Source organism: Bos javanicus, chromosome 20 (genome assembly GCF_032452875.1).
Source record: "Bos javanicus breed banteng chromosome 20, ARS-OSU_banteng_1.0, whole genome shotgun sequence".
NCBI lineage: Eukaryota > Metazoa > Chordata > Mammalia > Artiodactyla > Bovidae > Bos > Bos javanicus.
This window is the reverse complement of record NC_083887.1, coordinates 14302838-14324792: the sequence shown is the minus strand read 5'-3', so window position 1 is coordinate 14324792 and position 21955 is coordinate 14302838. Positions and strand designations below refer to the sequence as shown.

At 42.9% G+C, this 21955-nt stretch overlaps 1 protein-coding gene and 1 pseudogene across 3 annotated transcripts in view; one reads left to right on the top strand and one right to left on the bottom strand.

The window, feature by feature from the left end:
• ADAMTS6 (ADAM metallopeptidase with thrombospondin type 1 motif 6) overlaps window positions 1-21955 on the bottom strand; it is a 430884-nt gene that overhangs the window by 69452 nt on the left and 339477 nt on the right. The window lies entirely within an intron of this gene.
• On the top strand, window positions 16935-16998 carry LOC133233831 (U4 spliceosomal RNA; annotated as a pseudogene).

Here is a 21955-nt window from a genome sequence, read left to right as displayed (position 1 = left end):
TCAGGAGCGCAGGTGTGCTGGTCACAACTCTTTATGCCCCTCCTCTTCACTCTGCCCAGACCTTGGGTCCTGGAAACAGGCTGCAGCAGTCCCACCAGGCAGCCTCCCCTGAATTCAGCCTGATGAGTCACGGGCTGCTGATTCCACATCCCCAGTGAAATTTCCTGAAATCCAGCACATGGTGTATGCTTATGAAGTTGGGCCACTGGGGGTGATGGTCAGTGCCAGGCATGGCCCTTCCCGGAGGGTTCCTCACTCCTGGCATCCTGAGCTCATTCAATACTGGGGAGACAGACCTGGGTTCAAATCCTGACTCAGCCATGCACTTAAGAGAAGCTAAGCCTCTGTGTCCTCACCAAGAATGGCCCTCAGAAAATGGAGGTGATAATAACTACTGTAAAGGGTTGTTGAAAGGATTAGAAACAATTACATAAAGATTCTAGCACAAAGTAAGGATGCAACTGTTAAAAATAACATTTTGTAGGACTGGAGGCTTAAGGTGTTAGACTGCATGATTTCAGAGTTTCAGAGAGCAGACTTGGAGGCTGATAGTTTCCTCCCAGGCCAAGAAAAGAGAGAGGGTTGCTGGTGGGAGGGTGGGGAAGGGGTGATCAGACCCTAGACCCCAGGGATTCTCTAGATTCTCAGCCCTTGCCCCATAGGACAGCAAGGAGTTAAATGGAACATCTTTTCTCCACAGTTTACCCCTTCTTTGGGCAGAGGCATGAACTCTCCAGCTTCAGGGAACCCTCTGTCTTCTATATAAGCCACTTTTACAATTTCCCCTTGGCTAATGTTTAATATATAATTTTATAATTAGCACTTCCCAGTCACCGTCTCCAACTGCTCTGCAACCCCCCTGGGGACTCTGATGTGATGAAACACACCCTACCCCGCTTTGCCACAAACCCTCCCACACCAGCGCTAGCTGAGAAGGGCACAGGAGTCTGTCCCCTCATTTCCAGAGGGTCATTTCCTCACTCTCTGCAGGCTGGTATCTCAGTCCAGCTGCGGTCCTTGTTCTGGAATGATTCCACACAGACAGCACCAGATGTAACGCGCACACAGTTCACCTCTCAGGCCTTCAAGCTTCAGATCCCCTCCACAGTTCTGCTTGGACTGTAAGAGTGCCAGGAGAAAACAGGACTGAGGATGCGAGGCTCCTCAAGGATAATCCTTTGGGATTTGAGCAATCTTCCCAGCCAGACGTTACAATGTGCTAACACCCTTGTGAGTCATGAACTAACTCATGGTCAATTCTGTTTGGAGAACAGGATGAATAATTGAGAGTAACTGGGTGTTTGCTTGAATCTGGGCCTAACCCAGTATTTATTCTGTTTTCTTGTCTCTTTTTGCCTAAAACAAACATGTCTAGTTTCCCATCTTCCTCCACATTCCCAGCCTAATCCTTCACTGGCTCTTAGAGGAAAATCAAACCCTTTAACGTGGTCTGAAGATGCTGCAGGATGGCCCTGCCTACTTCTCAGGCATCTCTAGATTGGATATGAGGGCAACCACATCCTTGGGGGTATGTGCCTGAAAGTCATGAACTTTATTTTCTTTAAATTTTTTTTTTTTTTTTTGTGGAATACTTTTACAGACAACTTGCAAAAATAAAACAGAAAGTTCCTCCATTTCTCTAAACCAGCTTCCCTAATGTTAACATCTTACGTAACCACAGTCTAATGATCAAAACCAGGAAAATAACATCGGTACAATACTGCTAACTAAACCACAGTCTATATTTGAATTTTAACAGTTTTCCTATTAACATCTTTTTTTCTGTCCCAGGATTTGGGACCACACATTGTATTTAGTTGTTGTTAGTTTCCTTTAATCTGTGACAGCTTCTCAATCACTCGTCCCTTATTTTTGATGAGCACTGGGCAGTTATTTTGTAGAACGTCTCTCAGTTTGGATTTGCCTGATGTTTTCTCACAGTTAGATTGAGATTATGTATTTTTTGGCAAAAATGCCACAGAAGTAATGTCATACTCTTCTCAGCACATCATATCAAGGGGTAGGTGATATTGCTATGTTTTATTACTGCTGATATCAACCTTGATTACTGACTAGAATTGCCCTCTTCACGCTCAGCCTCTAAATATACTGTTCCTATTCTCTATCGTAATTCCTTTGGTGAACTTGTCCTTTCTCACTGGTGTGAGTATCATCTATCTATACCCCAAATATAACCAAATTTGTATGTTTACTTTAGTTCTCCTCTTTAAACTTTAACCTGTATGTCAGTCTATTCATGCTTTCAAATTGATTATCTAGTAAGGATCTCAAACCTAATATTCAAAATCAAACTCCTTAATCTCCAGTAGTCTTTTATATCTTAGTGAATGGCAATCCATCTTTTTAACAGCTCAAGACAAAAAATCTTGGTGTCATCCTTCCCTCCTTTTCTTGCTCACTACATCTAATCCATCAGAAAACGCTGTTGGTTGCCTGGTGGCTCAGACGGTAGAGAATCCACCTACCAATGTGGGAGACCCCAGTTCAACCCCTGGGTCAGGAAGATACTCTGGAGTAGGCAATGGCTACCTACTCTAGTATTCTTGTCTGGAGAATTCCATGGACAGAGGCTACAGTGCATGGGGTTGCAAAGAGTGGAACGTATTTGAGTGACGAAGACTCTGTATTAAAAATCTGTCCAGGTTCATTTCTCACCACCATCTCAGCTATTGCCCTGAAGTAAGTCATCACCACCCCACCTTCTACTTGGATGACTGTAATTGTCACCCACCTGATCTCCTTGATGTTAGTCTTGTCTTCCTAGAGTCTTTTCTCCATATAGAAAAAATCTTTCAAAAACCTAAATCAGATCATGTAATGCCTCTGCTCAAAACCCTCCAACAGCCATCCCATATTGATAGCATCCCATCTTCATCCCGTCGAAAGGTAAAATCCTTTCCTGGTGACCTATATCATATGCCTTCTCCAATCACACCTCTGATCTCATCTCCTACTGCTCTCCCCCGTGCTATTCCTTGAAAACCATCGAGTTTTGTCCAATTCAAGGCTACCTCTGCTCATGATTTCTGTTCTCCTTTTCAGTGATCCTTCACACATAAGTGGGGCTCAACTGATCCAGCAGCACAAATTGGAGCCTCAGTCATACTGGATGATCCCTTTCCCTTGAGTCCAATCTATCATCAAACCCTGTTTTCCCACATAGACAATGCTCAAACCTGTCTATTTTTCATCTCCACTGCTAAAGCCTGCATTCACTGTGATCTCTCCTTCCTGAGATCTAATTAATTAATGCCAATTAATTCCCCCCACTGAAGCCCAAGTGGTCTTTTTGAAATGCAAATCCAGTCAAATCACAGCCTGTTCAAAGGCTCCTCAATGGCTTCTCACTCCCGGTAGACAGAGATCACAATTCTAAACACAGCTTACATATCCCTCCTCCTGTGGCCCTCGCTCTTCTGTTCCAGCCACAGTAACCTCTCTCCATTCATCCCAGGGCACCATGCTCCCCTCACCATGGCCTGCTACTCTGGAAAACACTCCTCAGCCCAACCTGCTCCCGCTCCCCAGCCCTGTTTTTTGCCTAGTTGAGACTTATACTTACACATACTCACACAACCTAATCGTCACTTCTTCAGAGGAGCCTCCCCAACTACTCTGTCCAATTGAGGTGTGTGTTCACTCAGTCATGTCCGACTCTTCACGACCCCATGGATTGTGGCCCATTAGGTTCCTCTGTCCATGGGATTTGGCTGCCAAGAGCACTCCAATACTGCCATTACCTCCTCCAGGGGATCTTAACCCAGAGGTCAGAGCCACATATCGAGTCTCCTGCATTGCAGGCAGATTCTTTACCCACTAAGCCACCTGGGAAGCCCCCTTTGTTTTATAGGTACTATCAAAGAATCTTTCCTACAGAAATGCTCACCAATTTATAATTGTCTATTCAGTACTGGAATTCTTTGTCAAATATGTCTCTCCCTCATTAGACCATAAATCTTGTTATAGCAGAGAGCAAAGTGTTTGACACCCAGTTGGCACTCAATAAATACTTGTTGAATGAATGGATAAATTGATGGACTGATGAAAATAAAATCATACCTTTGAAAGACAGATCTGGCAAATCAATTAACAGAAGGAAGAGAAAGGGAATTCTGTATAATTAAGAGGCAGAGTAACACAGGTCAGGAAAGAAGAACAAAATCCTAAAGTAGGATGCTGCATGCAGAATGCAAAGTAACTGCCTTGGGGGGCTGTGTTGTGCTGACATACCAGGTCACCCACAAATAGCTAGCAACACCGTGCGCAGTGCCCAAAGCTCACCCCACACACGGGTGGAGGACCAAGAGACATCTGGCATGCTCAGGAGTCTCAGCACTGAGGGAAGTTCCAAGGCAAGGACAAAGGCACTTTCTAGGACGTCTTGTCCCTTCAAGAGACAAAGCTGTCTGAATGACAAAGAAATGCCAGCACGCTTTGCCATCCTTGGAGCCTGGGGGTTCATAAATAGCCTGGTTCCTGTGTTTTAATAGCCTCTGATGTATTTGATTGCATTTTCAATTCAAATGGTTCCATTACTACAAGAAGCAACTTCATTACCAGGAGGGCCCAGAGCCCAGACTATACTAGCTCCCTGTCATATAATTTAGCCTCAGTCATACCTCAGACAATATTTATACAAGGTCACTTCTTCAGACCATGTCTAGTCTTCCCAAATGACAATATTATTTATGCCAAATGCTTCTCCTAAGAGGTGGAAAACTGCCAACTCTGGTTTAATAGGCTATACGGACAGGCTAGAAAAACATCATTTGTAGCACACACAGTTTATGCATTTAGTATATAACTAGAAGTACAGACTGATCATTGGAATCATGGCCGAAAGCTGGCCCCAGGAAAAAAAAAAAAAGCCACAAAAGCAGTAAGGTTTGGATCTTTCCTCCCTGATATTAGTTTTGGAAGCCCTAGGCTTAGGCAGAATTATGAATGCACAAGAGAGAGCTGCTTCAGTGGCTACCTGGATATCCAAACTAGGGGGAAAGCCTGCAAAAGGAAATTTAACTTGGGCGTGTTTGCCCAGCAGCCATCCTCCTGTGGTTGCAAATTAATGTGACCATCCAGTGGAACAGGCAGCCCAGGGGCATTTGGTAACAAAGAACAGTCTAACCCATTGATGTTAATTTACCAAATTATTCACATCCCACAATCTGGAATAGAAATCAGCGGCCAAAAAAATGCCTCCTCTACACCTCAGTCAAAACACCTATAAAAATCTAGATACCAGGAGGCAAAGTCTGGAACATAAACTACTTCATCCTGTTGCCAATGAGTTATTAAAGTACAGAGCGTCGGAGCTGCCAGCAGTGTCTGGGCCTCCCTTGCTTCCAAGCTCCATTCTTGGTGGTGTCTTTAATAAGACATTTGGGCAAAATATATTGGTGACAACTCCTTTCTCTTAAAATCTAGTTAAGGATACAAGTCATGCATTCCACTTAATCCCTTGGGGACCTCAGGAACTTGAAAATCTCTCTCGTAGAGAGTTGGCAAATGTTAGGATGCTGAGCTTTCTTCACATAAAGTGAAAATATCTGTCCAGATTTGCATGATTTATTGATGAAAAATATCACTAATAAACAATTTAAACATTATTGTCCTTTAAAGAGATGTTTACTACTCTTATGTAAAAATACTGTATCTAATTTAAATTTTAGGAACAAAAATGTCAGATTATAAAGGAGTTTAAAAATTCAAAATTTTCCTTTGTATTGATCAACTTGGACTGGTTCTTGTTTCTTAATATGCGTTTTTTTAGAGAATTTACATGTTGCATTATTGTTTTCAAGCACTGTCTCCAGAGTAATTGCCTCCCATTGGCCCAATGTTTAACAGGATTTTATATCATTATGATTTATTAATAATAATAGAATTAACCCTTTATGATGACTATAGCCTTGACCAAGCAACTCCATGCCCAGAATTCATTTTAGGACAGCATTTAAGAGATGTGTGCAAAGATGTGAATATAAAGACACTCATGCAAAGACAATCATCACAGAATTATTTTATGATTGGTAGTAAATGTACAACAATCGAGGACTGGTTAAACAAATTATCCATACGATGGAATACTATATAATCATTAAAAATGTAATACAAAGCAGGAGACACAACCCTCACACACTTCAGACAATACTACAAAACTACAGTAATCAAAAGAGTGTGGTATTGGCATAAAAAACCGCCATATGTATCAATGAAACAGAAAAGAGAGCTCCAAAATAAATCTACACACTTAGAGTTAATTAATCTTTGACAAGGTGCCAAGAATATAAAATGTGAAAAAGATAGTCTCTTTAGCAAGTAGTGCCGGGAAAGTTGGACAGCTCCATGTAAATCAATGAAGTTAGAACACACCCTCACGTCATACACAAAAACAAACTCAAAATGGCTTAAAGACTTAAATATAAGACAAGACATCATAAAACTCCTAGAAGAACTCATAGGCAAAACATTCTCTGACATAAAATCATACCAGTACTTTCTTAGATCAGTTACCCAGGCAATAAAAATAAAAAAAAAATAAACAAGTGGGTCTAATCAAATTTACAAGCCTTTGCATAGAAAAGGAAAACATAAACAAAACAAAAAGACAACCTATGGAATGGAAGAAAAAATTTTCAAACAACACGACCACCAAGGACAACCAGTCTGTACAAATCAACAACAAAAAACAAATAACCCAGTCAAAAAATGGGCAGAAGACCTATATAGACATTTCTCCAAAGATGACATACAAATGGCCAATAGGCACATGAAAATATGCTCATCAATGCAAATTATTAGAGAAATACAAATCAAAACTACAACGAAGTATCACTTCACACAAGTCAGAATGGCCATCATCAGAAAGTCCACAAATGAAAAATGCTGGAGAAGATGTAGACCAAAGAGAACTCCCCTACACTGTTGGTACAAGTGTAAATTAGTGCAGCCCCTATACAGAACAGTCTGGAAGTTCTTTTAAAAGCTAAAAATAGAACTACCATATGACCCAGTGATCCCACTACTGGGATATATCCTGAGAAAACCATAATTTAAAAAGACACATGTATCCCAATGTTCACTGAAGCACTATTTACAATAGCCAGAACATGGAAGTGACTTAAATGTTTATCAATAGAGGAATAAAGAAGATGTGGTACATATATATAATAGAATATTACTCAGCCATAAAAAGGAACAGAACTGAGTCATTTGTAGAGAGATGAATGGACCTAGAGTCTGTCATACAGACTGAAGTCAGAAAGACAAAAACAAATTTTGTATATTAATGCATGTATGTGAAATCTAGAAAAATGGTACAGATGAACCTAGTTCCAGGGCAGGAACTGAGATGCAGATGTAGAAAACAGATGTGTGGACATGGGGCAGCGGGGTAGGGAGGAGGAGGTGAACTGGGAGATTAGGTTTGACTTAAATATACTTCCATGTGTAAGACAGAAAGCTAGTGGACAGCTGCTGTAGGGCACAGGGAGCTCAGCTCGGTGCTCTGTGATGACCTAGATGACTGCGGTAGGGGAGTGGGAGGAATTCAATAGTGAAAGTAAAAGTTAAAGTCCCTCAGCCGTGTCCAACTCTTTGTGACCCCATGGACTATACAGTCCATGGAATTCTCTGGGCCAGAATACTGGAGTGGGTAGCCTTTCCCTTCTCCAGGGGATCTTCCTAATCCAGGGATTGAACCCAGGCCTCCCACATTGCAGGCGGATTCTGTACCAGCTGAGCCACAAGAGAAGCCCAAGAATACTGGAGTGGGTAGCCTATGCCTTCTCCAGCGGATCTTCCCGACCCAGGAATTGAACCAGGGTCTCCTGCATTGCAGCTGGATTCTCTACCAACTGAGCTATCAGGGAAGCCCCCAATATATGTATACATAAAGCTGATTCAATTTGTTGTACAACAGAAACTAACAGAATGTAGTAAAGCAATTATACTACAGTTAAAAAAAAAAAAGATACATGCACCCCTATGTTCTGAGCAGCACTATTCACAATAGCCAAGATAAGGAAACAATCTAAATGTCCATCAACAGATGAATGGATAAAGAAAACACGGTACATACAAACAATAAAATACCACTCCGCCATAAAAAAGAAATAACATCATCTGCAGCAACACGGATGGACCTAGAGATTACCATACTAAGTGAAGTAAGGCAGACAAAGACACATATCGTGATACCACTTATATATGGAAACCAAAACATGGCACAGATGAACGTGTCAACAAACAGAAACAGACTCACAGGCATGGAGAACACTGTGGTTGCTGAGGGACAGGCAGGTGGGGGAAGGACAGACGGGGAGTTTGGAGTTGGCAGATGCAAACTATTACGTATAGAATGGATAGACAACAAGGTCCTACTGTATAGCACAGGGAACTATAGTCCATATCCTGGGATAAACCATAATGGAAAAGAACATGAAAAAGAATGTATGTGTGTCATGTACAGACATGAGAGCTGGACAATAAAGAAAGCGGAGCACCGAAGAATTGATGCTTTCAACTGTGGTGCTAGAAAAGACTCTTGAGAATCCCTTGGACTGCACGGAGACCAAACCAGTCAATCCTAAAGGAAATTGACCCTGAATATTCATTGGAAGGGCTGATGCTGAAGCTCCGAAATTTTGGCCACCTGATCTGAAGAGCTGACTCATGGAAAAGATCTTGATGCTGAAAGATTGAAGGTAGAAGGAGAAGAGGGTGACAGAGAATGAGATGGTTGGATGGCATCACTGATTCAATTGGGCAAACTCTGGGAGATGGTGAGGGACAGGAAAGCCTGGTGTGCTGCAGACTATGGGGCTGCGAAGAGTCGGATATGACTCGGCAACTGAACAACATGTGTATGACTGAGTCAGTTTGCTATACATTAGAAATTAGCACATTGTAAGTCAACTATACATCAATAAAAAAAAATAAATTAAGAAAAGAGTCATGTTAGGGCTTCCCTGGAGGCCCAGTGGTAAAAAAAAAAAAAAAAATCTGCTTGCCAATGCAGGAAACACAGGTTCAATCCCTAATCTGAGAAGATCCCACATGTTGCAGAGAACCTAAGCCCGTGCACCACAACTGTTGAGCCTGTGCTCTAGAGTCAGGAAGTTGCAGCTACTGAGGCCCCAGCATCCTAGAGCCCATGCTCCACAGCAAGAGCAGACACCACAATGAGAAGCCCTTGCACCGTAACTAGAGCGGAGCCCCTGCTCACCGCAACTAGAGAAAGCCCGCACAGCAATGAAGACCCAGCCCAGTCAAAAAAATTAAAAAAGACTTAAAAATGAATGAAGAAATCATTTAAAAATCAGTTTATAGAAAATAGCCCCTCGTAGGAGAAAATTCACAGTACACTAAATGAAAAAGGGAATAACAAAGCAATATATACCAAGTCTATATCCAGATGGAATAATATCAAAATATTCACCCATGCAAGACAGTCCTGGAGACACCCCAAAATTTTGTGGGTCGGGTTTTAGGAGGAGGCTAGGGAAGTAACACTGATGTGATTTCATTTATACCTGCAGGCAGGTAAGACTTGGGAACATTTAGACAGTAAGAATTTTTATTTACACTTTTATTATGGAAGTAATTTGCTTCCTACTTGTCCTCATCCAAGCAAAGAAAGGAGAGCACGGGCAGTTTTCACTGTTCCTAGCCCAGTGGTGGTTTGGATGGGGTCTGCATAAGATTCCATCTGGTTCTCTGTCTGAATCGCTTTCCTTAAGTCAAGAGCGAGAAGCCTGACTTCAGTCTCACACAGTGAGATCCCTGTGTCCTCAACAGTAAAGTGTTGCCATATGGTTCGTAACATTACAACACTCACGGGTAACCCCTGAAACCGTCTTCACGTCCACGTGATCCCAGAGCACAAAGATTTATTTAGGATATTGTAAATAAAACTTGGATAAACAGAAGCATGAAATGGGAGACCCCACAGGCTAGGCGAAAAAAGTTGTTAGAAAAATAGACCTGCTTCATCAGCCTCTCTGGCAAATAGATATGACCCATGATTTATTAAAACAGGAGCTTTTTCAAGACATAATTATAGGCAAGAGAAAAAGCCTTTTCCTAAGAGTGTCTGTGTATGCTTCTGCTGAGACTTTTGTATTTGAACTTGACACATCTGAAAATCATTCTAATTTTTTCTTAGTGTCACTGTTTGGGTAGTACCTGAACAAAGGTAACAAGCAAAGCAAGAGGGGTGACTAAGATCTCTGTGGGCAGGAGCATCATAAGACTGGGGAAGAGGATCAACAAGAGACTCTTGGGATAGACCAACGTTTGAGGGAGAAGAAGAAAGAAGTAAACACAAAGGTATCATTCAAGAAGTCAGAGTGTGAATGAGTCCTCTCTGTATCAAACTATGTAAATAACATTTGCTTGAAGGTGGAAATTTTTAGTGAAAAATATGGTTTGAAAGCTATAGTTTTGTTTTGTTTGATGCGAATGGATCTTTGCCTGGGGCTAAATTAATCCAGATGTACTGGATAAAACAAAGCAAAATTATACTTAAATAGATTCAAGAGTTCTACTATTTTACTCATCTGAAAAAAAAAACACTAAAAATAAATAAAGGTTTTCAGGGAGTAAGTGAATAATTACAAGCATATAATCCTACTCCAAAACACTGAATGTATCAAGAAAAGTTTCTAAATGAGCAGACCTTGAAAGGGTCCTACTGGTTTTACAGACCACGGTTTCTCATCCTCAAAGGTTCAACTTACATTTTTGCTAGAACATATTACTAAACAGAGGGGGCTAGTGAGGGTTCACTTTTTGTTTTCCAGCCTGCGTGTTGCCTGGCTCCCTCTGCTCCGAAATAACCACAGGGCTTGCTCACTCAGTAGCAATGCTGACAGCATTCTCAGCGACTGGAAGGTAGAAAACTTGCCTCTGTGGTTCCCGAGGCTAGGATCAGACTAGAGCAATTATGCAGTGTTTGGCCCACCTTGGGGACTTTGGCTCTCAAATGGCAGGGCTACGCAGACTAAACTGAAGGTTGTTTTACAAGAGACCATCAAAATCCTCATTTGCATGTGTGACATTCCTGTGGAGAGGCTGATTTTCAATCAAGCTGGCTGGGCCTGATTACAAATCCAGTCTGCTAGTGTGAATGTAAATGGCATCAGCTGGATCTCATCCCTCCCAGTTAGCCTTTGCCTTCTCTGACCCAATGCGTGCTAAGTCACTTCAGTTGTGTCCTACTCTTTGTGACTCTATGGACTGTAGCCCATTAGGCTCCTCTGTCCATGGGGATTCTCCAGGTAAGAATACTGGAGTGGGTTGCCATGATCTCCTCCAGGGGGTCTTCCTGGAGGTTGACCCAGAGATCGAACCCACGTCTCTTATGTCTCCTGCCTTGACAGGTGGGTTCTTTACCACTAGCGCCACCTCGGAAGCCCCACATCACTAGCCAATTGAGTTTAAATACAAATGATCCCAACACCTTCTAGCTAACAGGAAGACATCAAGTTGTCTTAGAACAATGGTCATCAGCAGCCATCCCCACAATCATGAGGTCCATTGGGTATTTACATTGTACTAAGTGCTTTACATGCATCATCTCCTCCGATACTCACAGCAGCCCTGTAAAATGAAAGTGTGAGTCGCTCAGTCATGTCCAACTCTTTGTGACCCCATGGACTGTAGCCCACCAGGCTTCTCCATCTGGGGAATTCTCTAGGCAAGAATACTAAAGTGAGTTGCCATTCCCTTCTCCAGCGGATCTTCCCAACCCAAGGATCTAACCCCGGTCTCCTACATTACAGGAAGAGTCTTCACCACCTGAGCCACCACAGAAACCTTCGCAGCAGACCTATGGCGTGTGACACCACTGTACTGTCATGTTGTCATTTTCCAAGGGGAAACAGAAGCTCAGAGAGATTAAGGTCAACTCATCCCTGGTCACGCAGGAAGAAGGCAACAGATGTGAATGCAGACAGTCTAATTTTCACATCTAAGCTTTCCACCCTTTCTGCCTGATGTCATATTGCTTATGAGCAGCACGGCTTCAGTTGACAATAGCAGCAATGAACTTTGAGATCAAAACCAAAAAGCGACGTGATACAAAACAAAGCATAAAGTGTGATTAGAAGCTGTGTCATTTTTGTCACACAGAGCTGTGTGAATCATAGGGAGCCCTCCCACTTCCAGATGGCGATTCTAGTTCATTAAAAACCTGGACCTTATATGTAGGATCCAGACAGAGGATCTGCTCCATGCCTCTGTCTCCCAGTGGTAATAACTCTGTAATTCTGCAGTTTTTCTCTGTTAGGCAGCTCTGGGACTCAGCGCTTTCTCTGTAGAGGCCTGGGGGAATAGAAAACCATCCATAAACAAAGTCCCAAACTGGAGCTGCAGAGGGCAGGTGCCCATAGCATTGCAGTTGCACAGACTACTCCCCTACCCCACTTTCAGGGTAGTTGCTGGGGATCATGTGGAGAAGGCAATGGCACCCCACTCCAGTACTCTTGCCTGGAAAATCCCATGGACGGAGGAGCCTGGTGGGCTGCAGTGCATGGGGTCGCGAAGAGACAGGCACGACTGAGCGACTTCATTTTCACTTTTCACTTTCATGCATTGGAGAAGCAAATGGCAACCCACTCCAGTGTTCTTGCCTGGAGAATCCCAGGGACGGGGGAGCCTGGTGGGCTGCAGTCTATGGGGTCGCACAGAGTCGGACACGACTGAAGCGACTTAGCAGCAGCAGCTGGGGATCATGAGGAAATGGGGACATTTACTCTTCAGCACAGAAATTTCTGGGAGTCATCAGGACACCCTCGGTCTTGAGGACACAAGGCCCTGACAGCCATTCCAGGGGAGAACGAAGCCCAGTAGTTACAAACTTCCCAGCTCTCAGTCCCTGCGGAACATCTTCCACATATGGAGGGGGGTCCTCCACTCATCACCTGGACAGCAGTCTGGCAACTGCTGGCCGAAGTGGTTTATAACATCTGGATAACTGTTTCCAGATGGGGCCTTCCTCTGAAAGACTTGATTAAAAGTTTCACACTCAGCGTCTTGAAATAACTGACATATGCACAGAGAGTTTCTATCATCTGCACCCAGCAGCGGAAGCAGCAAGCCATGCCTAAGATGAGAGCACGCATCCTTCGTAGGATTTCAAGAGCCTCAGAAAACTGCAAGGCTGTTTCTACTGGGTCCACATCAAAGTCCAGCAAATCCAGCTGCATAGGGAGGCAGTAAAGTGGACTGGACAGAACAAGAGCTCTGGAATCAGATCTGCATCCAAACCCAGAATCGATCCATTGCCAGCAGGGACTTCAACAAGGACTTAACCTCTCAAAGTCTCAGATTTCCTCTCTGTAAAATAGGAATGCAATAGTCCTTACTTAGAGGAGAACTGTGACACGCCTGCACACAGCAGGTACTCAATGTTTTTTTCTCTCTCTCTCTCTTTTTTTTTATTATTAGCTGAGTCTATAAACACAATTCACTATCATACTTATTACAAAACTGTTAGCAAAACACAGTAGGACTGCTGCTAAGTCGCTTCAGTCGTGTCCGACTCTGTGCGACCCCATAGACTACAGCCCACCAGGCTCCCCGTCCCTGGGATTCTCCAGGCAAGAACAGTGGAGTGGGTTGCCATTTCTAGAAGTTCCTTTTTTAGTCTTTATACAGAACATTAACATTTTAAAAGCATAAACAATAGTAGTGAATGTTTACAATATGTCCTTTTGAGGAGGAGCTCTAACCATCTCCCATCAGAAAAAAAAAAAAAAAAACCCACGCTCAATTTGTCTTATAAACAGATTCAGACCAATTCTGACCCCTGGATTAAAATCCTATGGTCCCTTCATGTCTTCTGGAGCTAGACATCTCGATGTTGAAGAGAAAAGGAAGTGTGACTGGACCTAAGATTGGGGGCTTCGCTGGTGGCTCACGGTAATGATGCCTGCAATGTGGGAGACCAGGGTTAGATCCCTGGGTTGGGAAGATCCCCTGGAGAAGGGAATGGCAACCCACTCCAGTATTCTTGCCTGGAGAATCCCCATGGACAGAGGAGCCTGGCAGGCTACAGCTATACAGTCCATGGGGTCACAAAGAGTTGGACACAACCGAGTGTTGTCTTACGAACAGATTCAGACCAATCCTGACCCCTGGATTAAAATCATGTGGTCCCTCACTTCTTCTGGAGCTAGACATTCTGATGTTGAAGAGAAAAGGAAGTGAAAAGGAAGTCCAACTAGACCTAAGATTAAGATTCACCAAATATGTGAATGGGTCAAGCAAAATGATCCTCATTTAAAAGGGAGGGGCTTCTCTGGTGACTCAGTGGTAAAGAATCTGCTTGCCAATGCAGGAAACACAGGTTCGGTTCCTGATCCAGGAAGATCCCACATGCTGCAGAACAATTAAGACCATGCCCCACGACTACCAAGCCTATGCTCCAGAGCCCAGGAGCTGCAACTATTGAGTCCATGTGCCACAACTACTGAAGCCCTCTCACCCTAGAGCCCGTGTTCTGCACCAAGAAAAGCCACTGTAATGAGAAACGCTCATACCTCAACTAGAGAGCAGCCCCCGCTTGCCGCAGAGAAAAGCCCAAGAAGCAGTGAAGACCCAGCACAGCTGAAAACAAATAAAATTTAAAAAAAGAAAACTAGGTTCAGAGAGGTTAAGTGATGCTTTGAGTGTTAGGTTGAAGATTTAGTACAAATGAGTAAGCTAATTTTCTTCACTTTACAGCACTTCTCCCACTTTTTTTTTTAAATTAATTGGAGGATAATTACTTTACAATATTGTGATGGTTTTTGCCATACATCAGTATAAATCAGCCACAAGAATACATGTGCCCCCTATCCTGAATGCCTCTCCCACCTCCCTCCCCACCCTATCCCTCTAGATTGTCCCAGATTACTGGCTTTGACTGCCCTGTTTCATGTATCTAACTTGCACTGGTCACCTATTTTGCATATGGTAATATATATGTTTCAGTGCTATTCTCTCAAAACATCCCACTGTTGCCTTCTCCCACTGAGTCCAAAAATCTGTTCTTTACATCTGTCTCCTTTGCTGCACTGCATGTAGGATAGTCGATAAATTCTAAATTCCATATATACGCATTTATATACAGTATTTGTCTTTCTCTTTCTGACTTACTTCACTATGTATAATAGGCTTCAGTTTCATCCACCTCGTTGGAACTGACTTAAATGTGTTCCTTTTTATAGCTGAGTAATATTCCATTGTGTATATGTACCACAGCTTCCTAATCCATTCACCTGCCAATGGCCGTCTAAGTTGCTTCCATGTCCTAGCTGTTATAAATAGTGCTGCAATGAACATTGGGGTACATGTGTCTCTTTGAATTCTAGTTTCCTCGGGGTGTATGCCCAGTAGTGGGATTTCTGGGTTGTATGGCAGTTCTATTCCCAGTTTTTTAAGGTATATCCACACTGTTCTCCATATTGGCTACACCAGTTTGCACTCCTACCAACAGGGTAAGAGGGTTCTCTTTTCTTCACACCCTCTCCAGAATTTGTTTGTAGACTTTTTGATGATGGCCATTCTGACTGGCATGAGATGATACCTCATTATGATTTTAATTTGCATTTCCCTAATATTTCCCCTACTTATTTTGAAAATCATTATCAATATAATAATGGCTATAATTCATGGAGCATGTATAATATTTCAGGGCAGTGATAGGCACTTTCCTTACACTATTTCAATGTAATCTTCTTTACAACGTGCCTATAAAGCAGGCATAATCATCAACCCTGGGTTTTTTTGGGTGAGGAAATTGTAGCTCAAAGAAGTTAAATAGCTTACCACAAACCATAAAGCCAACCAGCAGCAGACCTGGAATTTGAAGCCATCAGTCTAGCTCCAAAGGCATCTGCCAACAGCTCTGAAACAATTTCACCTTGCCATGAGGCGAGCAAGAAAACTAGTGAGAATACTTTTTCCTGCTCATCACCTGAAATCGCTATGAGAGTTAACCTGTGGCATCCTCGGTTACTGTGTCCACAATCCGGGCTCTGTCCACTATTCCTCAGAGCTGCTACGAACCCTCTTTTTTTTCTAGTCTCTATTGCCGGACAGGTGTTCAACACAATAGCTCCCTTTTCCTCCATCTGCTTCTCCTTGCGCAGTGAGGCCCTGATCCGTTTCAGGCGGCTGCTCCCCACATGTGCTCACAGCCCCACTGATGAGAAATGGCAGAAGCAGGTATTAAAGGTGGAGGTTCTGGCTTGTTGCTCTGAATGTATTAAAAACCATTCCCAGACTCCACATAAAGAGTTTTACACACATACCCAGCACATGCGATATGAGGGAGACAGAGAAGCAGACGTGGGGATAACCACAGTGAGACAAGTAACCACAACAGAAGTCTGGAGAGATGGGCCCAAGGAAAGCCGCTTTCACAGACCGGGTGATGGATCGTCTCCTCAGCAGACAGACAGACAGCTCGAGGTACTTATTTTTATAAAAAGTTGACAGAAAGAACTCCAGACATCCAGGCCCGCTCCCTGCTCAGTCCTGTGTCCAGAGCTGACTCAGCTCTCACAGGATGGTGAGTTATTCCATGCGCTCCTGCTAATTATCCCTATACAGCTCCTTTCTTTTCTCACAGGTCGTTTAAATGTCTCCTTGTCTGGGTTAGAACTTGGGTGGATGCTGAATTCCCTTCTGTTTTCCTCCCCAGGGATGAATTTCTCATACCTAGGGTATTGTTTGTGAGGGAAAATTCTTTCAGTTTAAAGGCCCTTGAGATGGTTATCCCAAGAACTTGTCTCACTAGGCTCTTGAAGAGGATTCTCACCATTTACTGAGCACACAGTAGGTGCCAGATAATTTCCATACTCTGTCTCCTTTAACTCTCCTAACGATTATATAAGGTCCTTGTAAGTCCCATTATATAGATCGGTAGCTTTGTGCAGTGGCAGTATCGAAGCCAATGAGGTTTATCCAAGGCGTGATTATTGCTAATTATTGCTAACTGAAAACAGATCAATAGCACATAGGACATACACAATAAATGGAAGGGAAGACAAAGCCGCATAGCATACTGATTTCCTCAGTGTTTCTTTATAAACCAGAAGACAGAGTGATACAGAAAAAGGAGCTGATTCTGGATCAGGAGACCGGAATTCTTATGTTAACATGAAAACCAACCAGTTCTCTGGTCTGGGCAAGACATTTTACCTTTGTGCACCTCTGTTCACTTAATCTAAAAAATGCATGAATAGACTAGCAATTTCTATACCCATGGCTCCTTCTTCCTCTAAATTTCTATGACTATTGCCTGTTTTCATACTATAGTTAATATTCATAATGTCAGCCTCTCCAAGAATAAAGTCCTTGAACACAGCTAGTCCATCAGCACTGAATCGACATCCTTCATCACCCAGCTCTGGAGCACATCTAAGCCACATCTGGATAACAAATTAAGGTAGCCATAACACTTTACCCACTCCAGGCTAATTCAGCATGCTGTAGCTTTTAAAGACAAGTTGAAGCAGAACTTCAAACCCTGTGGCATAATAACAGATTCAGTTGTCTTACTACCCTGGATCTGAGATATTTCCTGACAAAAATAGATACTTGGTATTGTAGCTATTTATTTCCGCCCCCCAAAACACCCCAAAACTTAGTAGATGACAACAAATATTTACTATTATCTTTCATGATTCTGAGCCTTTAAAGACTCAGCTGGGTGTTTTTCTTATATGGGGTCCCTCATATAATTTTAGCAGAATGGAGGCAGAGGCCAGGAGTCTTAAGTTAAAGGTTTTTTCATTCACATGTGTGACAAATGAGCTGAGATAACTGTGGGCTTCTTGGTCATATCTCTGTCCACGTGACTACCTTGGGCTTCCTCATGGCATGGCAGCCCTGGGGAAGTCAGATTTCTCATATCGTAACTGATTCCCCGCTCAAGTGAGCACTGCAAGAGAGCCAGTCAAAAGCTATATGCCTTCTTGTGAACGAACTTCACTTATTCTGCAGGTCACAGCATTCACAGATTAGCCCAGACTCAAATACGTGGAGGCGTGAATTCTAGTGCTCAGCGTGAGCACAGTTTTTCCCTCCAGGAATGAAGGGATGGTAGTCATCTTGGGGACAAGTTAATCTACTTGGCCTATCTCAGAGCAAAATGAACTACAGTAAAGGTCAGTTAGATTCTCAACATTTCTCTCTCTTTTCCTTACACACACACGCACACACGTACACAAACAGTTCCAAATGATGCCAATTATAGTACCATGCTTGAACACCAAAGATGATTACATAAAGTAGGAATTACAGGTTTAACCCCATAAAGAATAGGTCACAGAAACCACCCTTCCATTTCTCTCTGAAATAACGTTAAGCTCTGTCACTGATGGGAAAGGGAAAGCAACTTAAGTGAGGAAAATGTCTTCAGAAGAAATAGTAATTGCAGGTCAGTGATCTAGTTAAGTCCATCAGGATGGACATTGAATCCCAGTTATCTTAAGAGAAATCCAGATGTACCCTTGAAACCATCCTTAAAGGAAGGTGAGCCACCAGGATGAAGTTGCCAGACTCTGTTCCAGACGTCCACACCGATAAGCAGGCCTGAGGTGTGGCAGTTTTGATGGGCAGGCTTAAGAACACAAAGAAGCAAACTGAGGATCTGGACAGTATCACTATCAGGAAAGCACATCATAAACCTCAGAATGTGACACTGCCCCAAGAAAAACAGCGACCCAGAGGCCAGCTGAAAAACTAGAGATTCTGGGGTACAAACGCAGGTCAGACAGGAAAGCAGTGGTGAGCAAAGTCTGGATGGTGTGTAGGAACCCAAGAGGGATGGCCTAAACACTGTAGTTACAGGCCCCCAAAGGGCTGAGATGATCTGCAAAAGAAAATACCAGCAGCTCCCGGGGAGGAAGAAAGGCTTAGGAGTCATCAAGGAAGCAGCACAGTGACCCTTTGGCTATGGATGCCAGAGCAGAGCTAGAATTACTGTGGCTGGGAGGTGACTCTGAAGGCCCCCAAAAGAAGCATTTCTCTTCATGACTCAGAGAAAGTCAGGAATGAATTCCCTAGACACGAAACTTAAGGAGGTTTCTGGCCTCTAATTGGAATATTTAGGATTTGTCAGTCTTGAAATCTGATGGGCACTGCAAGGAGCTCTGTGGGTCTGTGGGGCAGGAAGATGCAATAGAAAGTTATTTTCCTCTCTGGTTCTGCCTTCAGATGGGAATATGAGGCTTGTTCTTTACGCTGTACAACTTTTAACATCAGAGGTCCCAATGGGTCAATCATAGTCCACCACCCAGCAGAGGAACTAACTGGACCAATCTTCAGGTTATAGTGCTCAGTTAAACCCACCCCTCTGCCTCTTAAAGCACTCTCCCCTAATTCTGGCAATCATAAAAATCTGTAAGGCTTTTTAATTTATAATCTCATTTCTGGGAATTGGATACAACTAAACTATCCATGAGCAGGGGAAATGCATGTGCATGAAAATGTTCACAGCAGCATTATTTATAAGCAGACAAACTCAGAGCTTCTCAAACTTTGATATGCATCTCTTAGAGGTTTTCTTAAAGGGCAGATGTAGTAGACCTGGTAGGTTTGAGTGGGGCTCTCATCTCTGCATTTCTAACAAGCTCTCAGGTGATATGCAGCTTATCAGGCCACACTTTGAGTAGCAAGGGGCTTACTTTATATGTACTGCTAAGCCTGCTGCTAAGTCACTTCAGTCGTGTCAGACTCTGTGTGACCCCATAGACAGAAGCCCACCAGGCTCCCTCGTCCCTGGGATTCTCCAGGCAAGAACACTGGAGTGGGTTGCCATTTCCTTCTCCAATGCATGAAAGTGAAAAGTGAAAGTGAAATCACTCAGTCATGTCCGACTCTTGGCGACCCCATGGACTGCAGCCTACCAGGCTCCTCCGCCCATGGGATTTTCCAGGCAAGAGTACTGGAGTGGGGTGCCATTGCCTTCTCCGTTATATGTAACTTAAAAAAAAAAATCAAACATGTATATGACTAAATAAATGATAGGTAGGTACACCTCCTCCATGGAATACTGAAATGGATGTTAAAATGATTTCAAAAACAAGCAATGTGAAGAAGCGTTTATGACATACACTAGGTGAGGTATGGATGTGAGAGTTGGACTGTGAAGAAAGCTGAGTGCCGAAGAATTGATGGTTTTGAACTGTGGTGTTGGAGAAGACTCTTGAGAGTCCCTTGGACTGCAAGGAGATCCAACCAGTCCATTCTAAAGGAGATCAGCCCTGGGTGTTCTTTGGAAGGAATGATGCTAAAGCTGAAGCTCCAGTACTTTGGCCACCTCATGTGAAGAGTTGACTCATTGGAAAAGACTCTGATGCTGGGAGGGATTGGGGGCAGGAGGAGAAGGGGACGACAGAGGATGAGATGGCTGGATGGCATCACCGACTCGATGGACATGAGTCTGCGTGAACTCCAGGAGTTGGTGATGGACAGGGAGGCCTGGCGTGCTGCGATTCATGGGGTTGCAGAGTTGGACACGACTGAGCGACTGAACTGAACTGAAGAGAAAAACACAGGATACAAAATCGTATACATATTAGGATTGCAATTGTAAAAAAAAAAAAATAATAGGGAAAACATTGGAAGCAAATCCAAAATTAACTGAATGGTTCTTTTAGGATACTGAGATTATGTATTTCCCCCTCATTTTCAAGTTTTCCATCATGTTGCCACATTACTTTCATAGTCTAATAATGCTGGTAAACCGGGGAATATTAGGTAATCATACATCCTGCTTTTCTAGAATAGTCTCAGGTACCTGTTGTCTCTACACAATTATTAATAGTGGTCCCTTCACTCCCAAAATGCTTTATGTAGTTGATAAATTCTGTGGCCATATTAGATACAGGAATGTCCAGAGGCTAGTTACGTGCCTTCTCTGTTACTCCAGAGCATGTGAAAAGCTGAACTGAATGCCTGGAGAGGGGGGCGGGGGACGGGGGAGGTCTCTGACGTGTACATTGTTTCAGCTGATTTTTAGAGCAGTTTAGGGTCACAGCTAAGTTGAGAGGAAGTACAGACACTTCCCATATACTCGCTGTCCCCACACACGCACAGCCTCACCTACTGCCAACACACTCCACCACTACAACTGAACCTACACCGACACATCACAGTCACCGAAAGACCATGGTTTACACTAGGGTTCACTCCTGCTCTTGTACATCCTACGGGTTTGGACAAAAGTATAATGAGTGACATGTGTCTACCGTTACAGTCTCATACACAACCGTTTAATTTCACTTTCCTAAAAATCCTCTTGCATATTTGTTATAGGTGTATTTACGTTGTGATATAAGACCTCAATAGTATATGCATTAAAAAATGTTTGACACAACCATGAAAGCTAGCAATTTTTTAACAGGGGAGAGAGGAAGTCAGGCAAATGTTTGCTGTGCTTTTTAAAACTCGTGCTTTTTAGTTAGCTCTTTCTGATCTTTTCTAACTGCACACCAGGAGTCATCTCATAAGATGAAATCCTACACATCTTAGGGCTGTGATTTTTCTCCTGCTGCTGCTGATCCTCTAAGACAGTAGAGGTAATGTTTGAAAAGGCTGATGATTTGATTCCTTTTTGCTGCTTTTGCTAATATGTGAAATTTTTAGAGCCAGGTTTTTTTCATTGCTGCCTTAAACCACGTAACTTACTAGTCTTTTACTTTATACCTTATAAACCTGAATCAAACTAATGCTACTACTTATCAGTTAAATATTTTTAAAGTATTAAGAGGAAAACTTCAAAACAATTGAATTAACTAAATACAAGCCAGATTTCCCTATAGCAAATTCTGAGGCACATTCCAATTTCACTGACTTGGAATTTTATCATACAGAATATTATCTTCAAAAATGTAAGCAATCAAAAAAAATATGTGAGCCACAAAAAAAAAAAAAAAAC